Below are 5,586 nucleotides of genomic sequence, written 5' to 3'. Positions count from 1 at the left end.
CGGCCCCCGGGCGAGGGGAAGGGGGAGGGGGAGGAGGGAGCGGGCGCTGCCGCCCGCCTCTGCCCCACATCTGGCCCGCTCCCGCGCCCCTCCCAGCCCCGAGGCTCCCGCTTCTTCCGGGGCCCCAAAGTCCCCGGCAGCGGGTACCCGCGGATCAAAGCCGGCTCGGGGGCTACCCCCTCCCCCGGGGCTGGGGAAGCGCCTGGGCGCCTGAGGACAGCTTCTGTTTGGCGGGAAGAACCCCGCCCCCCCGCCTGTTGCTTTGATCTCACTGAAAAGCTCCTCGGCTTTTCCCTGCTAGGATCCGAGCCTCCCGGGCCCGAGCCGGACTGGGCTGATCTGCCTCAGACTCCCTCCCCTCGCCCCTCCCGGCTGCCTTTCCTCCTCTCCCGCCCCCCCAGGCGCACTGCTCGTGCCGACTGCCCTCAGAGCCGCCCGGGGGGGCTCAGCAGAGACCTCGGCCAGAGATTGAGCTGGAAGAGGGATGGCAATGTTTGCCTCGAGAGGGACGGGTTAGCGTTAGGAAGCTCGGCTTGGGGAAGGGGGCGAGAGGACGGGAGCCCGGCGGGGAAAGGCTGCGGCCGCCCCAGCCCCGCAGACTCCGGGGAGATGCGAAGGGGCGGCAAGCGCCGGGGAGCTGTCCAGCAAAGAGAGGTGCTGAAACGGGAGAGCCTCCCCGCCCACGGGCAGCCCGAGAAACAGCCTCAGCGCCACTGGAGCGTCCCCTTCTCCCCAGCCCCAAGACAGGATGGCAGCAGTGACCCTACGCTCCCCCGAGACCACCACTACTGCGACAGAGAGACAGGAGAGTCAGCCTGTTGAAAAGTCAAGCCAGCCTGACTCTCACTGCACTCATCTCTCTAGGACTTCCCCGGGGCCAAAGCAACCACAGAGTTTTCCTAAAAAGATTTGTCTCCGCTGGCATTGGCACTTTCCCCAAGCAGCTCCCCCAGATCATCACTGAATCTCTACCACTTGGTCAGCACCAAACCAACACCTCGATCCAAGATTTCTCTAGGGTGAACCAAAGGACAGGCTGCTGGTTTAGCGGGGTTGCATTGCTTTGGTGAATGCATTTTCTTGTTGCTGTATACACAACTGTGTATGTAATAGCACTTTACTGCAATTTACCCTGCTCCCTGTCCATATTCACATGCTGCACAGGAGGATAAGGTCTACTGCTGTTACATGGATATTGATGAGGGGAGAAAGTAGGCCTTAATACTGTACCTCAGTAAAGAGTGATGTTTCTCGTTCTGGGGGTCAGAATGCTTCTATCTCTGTGTCCGTGCAGTAGCTTCCTATTCACTGACTGGAGGCTATAGGTTTTACTGAATCTCCCAGACTTCTTTCAGTGGGAAGGGGTTGTGTATAATGTGAGCTCCTGCAATACAATTTCCCCCCTCCTGTTTGACATTTTCTATTGAATTTAGATAAACAAGCACAAATGGCTTTCCCCTAAATTTCCACCCTCAAGTTCTCCTGAGGAGGCCCAAACTTGTGTTATCAAACATATTTTAATTTAAAAAACTCAACCCCCCCCAAAAAAAACCTCTTTCTGTTTTCCAACAGCCTCTCTTCCTCTTGTGGAAAGGCTCTTCTCTTACAATTATATTTCCTTCAATGGTAATGTTCTAACCCTAGCCCCTGCAGGCTATCCTTTCAATCATGTTGTGTAATAAAGACAAATATCAGATGAATGGATGATGAGTTTTGGCCTCCCTATTGATGCTATTGTTTATCCTAATTATAAAAAGTTCTCCTTCCTCTGAGTATTGCTCTTGCTGTTGCCCTTCTCCATTAATTCAGGGTATTCTATGTCAATAATAATTATTTATCCTTCCCTTGTTTGTTTAGGCAGGAAAAGTCTTTTCTTTTCCTGTTTTTTTCTTTATAGTTCTGATTCTTATGATCAAGAGTATATGTGTCCAGGGCCAAATTCATCCCTGGTGTATCTTAAATAATTTCACTAGTGCAATTGCTTTCAACCTTTGTAGACCCAAGGTACCCCTCATTAGACTCAAAGCACCCCTTAGAAAATGCCAGTTCTTAGTTTCCACTTGGTTTTTGACTAAGCAAAAAGAGCAATTTTTCTGTTGCAAAAAGCTCAGAAAGATCACACAAAGGTCAGGGTGTTTTTAACACTATGGATTCCTCTTAGAAAGCTCAGGGTTTATCTTGTGAATCACATTTGCATGCCTAACTGTGTGACCATTACATGGCCCTCTGAGGCCCCCTCAAAATGAACTCAACCATCCCCTGATTGACAATCACTGTTCTAGAGATGCTGCCAAGATTAACTGGGCTGCCAGATACAGCCCCTATCCTTCTAACAGAGATTGATACTTAAACAAGTAATACCTTGAATATATTTTAAAAAAGGACAACATTCTAACTGTGCTCACTATAGAAGACTCAGTGAGAGTGATCTTGACAGAGCAGCCAAGGAAGAAGGAATCTTCTAACCCAGGCTTCAAAGCTTCCCTCAAGCTGCTTCTGGTAGAAAGGTGAAAGAAGATATTTTTAAAAATGGCACCCACTCTATTTAGGTTGTGCATGCAATCTATTTAGATTCCCAGGATGTGGATTATAGTGAAAGATGCCATGGATGTTCAAAGGTTTCTTTCCTTCCCTTCTCACCCAGGCAGTGCACAGTCTGAATCTGTTGCACAATGGGCTCCCACAGAGCTAAGAATCGATGGAAGCAGGAAAGAGGAGGCTAGTTAGATCTTCAATAAATTACTGGTTGAACTCATCTTATCTTGGAGTTCCAATCTGCAAATTATTGTGAATCACATACATTATCATATGAATGATCATATCCCACAGTTATTCTATCACACTGAAACTTGCATTTCAGAGCAGCAGGCAGAAGTCTCTTTCTACCCACCTTTTTCCTCTAACGGAGCCTTAAAAGATACTTCCAGACAGAAATTCATTTTCCTGTAGCCTTTTGCTTCTATGCAAAGGAATGCATAAAAAGTGGTTTCTTCATCCTGGGGTAATAAAACTGATACTTCTTGTGTTCACATTTTGTCCTATTAAAATAGCTAGATTTAGGTATTGCAGGGAAGATCAATAAATATGCATTATCACATCACAAATCATCAACAAATAGTAATTGATTCAGCATAAACACAGGACAGATCTTTATACAGAAGTTAAAGAGAATGGCAAAAGTTTTAAATAAATCCTAAGAATACTAGAATATCTTAAGAATCCTAGGAATACTAAAGCCAAATCCTGGTATCAGAACTGGGGAAGTGGCCTTTTCTGCTCAGTTAGAATTTTTCTGAAGTGCATGGATTAATGGGCTGCTTGTATGAATTAGTTTCCTTAGGATACAGATTTTGTTGCATTTTCATAGGCTTAAATTCAGATCAGTGCACAAGACTCTGGTATGAAGTATGAATTTCACTTATGCACGGGCAGCAAGAAATGCATGAAGTCCTGTGTGAATTCCTGTGCTGGGCTGAATTGCACCCTTAGATTTTAAATAATGAAATTCTGAGTCATTCTGCTTGCAAAGATAACCTTCACTATGTTAATCAGCACAGTGGTTTTTTGTTGAGTTTGCTAGCAGACAAACACTAATATATGTGTGAAGTTTCCCAATGTTAACTTTGAAATATAGGTGAGGCCATTAAATGCCAACACTTTTAAGTCACTAGTCAAAATAAAAACACTCAGCTTGAGTTACTGAAATTTAATTATACAGAACAGCTGGGGCTGGTTTTGATTTTGACTCTAAGGATCTAGAGAAGGAAACAAGTGCATGTGTGCATGCGCGCGCACACACACACACACACATTTAATCAGACTATTAATTGGGGGAAAACACTGCCTGCACAACTTCATTTCAAGGTAGTTTTGCTAATGGTGATTGCTTTCTCTTCATCCTAGACAGTGTTGGATCTTGGATAATACGCTTCAGGTATGATGGAGTTCTTAGAAGTGCTACAGCCAAGTCTACCAGAGTCCTGACCAATCTCATTTTTTTTCTGTGCTGGTCAATGTCTTCCTGCTCCAGACTACAGCTCAGGAAAAAAACAGTGTAAAAATGTGTACCTCATTATCACAGATAGTAAGATAGACATTTGTTGTGAACATTTTTAGACTTGTACAAAAGTGAGACATGTCCACTGAATCCAATGAAAACCCCATCCTTTTTCCATTGGGCAGTGATCTTTAGGGAGGGATAGTCCCTGTCCATCTGGCAGTCACCTGTTATGCCCTTGAGATAACTGGTATTTTAGATTAAGCAAGAGACTTAATATAGACTTCATGTAGATCCTTGTAAAATGTACCTCAAGAGTTGTTTATAATACTCATGTATCAGGGCAGTACTATCTGCTGATTATTTAGAGTGGTTGGCCTATCCCTTTAATGTAGGCCTATCTCTTCAAAAGAAAAGCTGCATACTGATTCAGCTCATAGGCTAGTTTCTCACTCTCTTTCACAACCTGAGGCTGAAATTTCATGAGAGGAAGTAAAGAGAAGTAATGAGGATCCCACATTTGGACTAATTGGAGGGACAATTTGAAAGACAATTGCTGTTCTTTGATCATATCTGACAAAAGATAAAACCTTTCATTGTCGGTTTTGAAGTGGACATCAGAGGATCTAATGCTTTAGTTCACTTTTAATTGCTGTGTGAAACCTACCTCACTTGTGTTGAGAAATCTACAGCAGCTTAGTTTCAGGATGTAGAACTGATTTTAAAAAAAGCTCCAATTTCAGAGTTCTCAAAGGACAAATTAAAAACAAAACCAAACAATACAATATATTAAAAAAAAACCTCAATAAATTCTCCATAAGACTTTTTTTCAAAAAACTTTTGTTCCCAATAGGAAACAAAATTACAGAGAATTTGTCCAGTACTGTAATCAAAGTAGTAAAACAACTGGGAAGTAATGTCTAATGATTTATGTGGAGCCATCCTGATTTACTCCATCTGAGGATCTAATCATTCTAAATTCCTAATTAACATTTATCTAGGAAAAAAGGTAACACATGTGAAACCCACTGTCACAGTTTGTAAATGTTCTTTGGCATAGTTGCTTTTTTTCTTGGAACCAGAGGACATGCCATGCTAATTCAGGAAGCTAATATAACCAAACACATTATCTTTTAATTTGAATCTTTTGGGGATTTCAGTGCTTGCTATTTGACAAGTCCTCCTGGTGTATAAGACTCAGCTGCCAAATGTGCCTCTTTTTTGGCTTTATACTGGTCAGCTGGAGTGTCAAAGCAGGCTCTTCTGTAAGCCACTGAGCATGGATAAGAAAAATCTTAAATGCTTCAAATATCTCATTGGAGAAGACTTAACTTCAGCCTGATAGCAACCACCTTCTATTCTATATTGTCTTACTGGGAAAGACAATGCATCCTTTCCTAAGGATTTGTTCAAAAGAAAGAGCAAATGAGATGGACACTCTTTTTGTGACAGCTGCAGGTTCAGACCCAACACAATCTGGCCTTGGACTAACTCTCACATAAAAAATACAAGTCTGGATGGTGCCCAAGCATGAGACCCACTCTGTCAAAGAAATGTACAGTTATCAAAGCATGCAATTTAGCCACAGT

General features: G+C 43.4%; 1 protein-coding gene across 1 annotated transcript in view; it reads right to left on the bottom strand.

Moving 5' to 3' along the window:
• Positions 1-5,586, bottom strand: part of HTR1B (5-hydroxytryptamine receptor 1B) — a 65,572-nt gene that overhangs the window by 5,398 nt on the left and 54,588 nt on the right. The window lies entirely within an intron of this gene.

The sequence above is a fragment of the Gavialis gangeticus genome, unplaced genomic scaffold (assembly GCF_001723915.1).
Source record: "Gavialis gangeticus isolate Ggan-Ray unplaced genomic scaffold, GavGan_comp1, whole genome shotgun sequence".
NCBI classification, from domain to species: Eukaryota; Metazoa; Chordata; order Crocodylia; family Gavialidae; genus Gavialis; species Gavialis gangeticus.
This window is presented reverse-complemented; position numbering and strand designations above follow the sequence as displayed.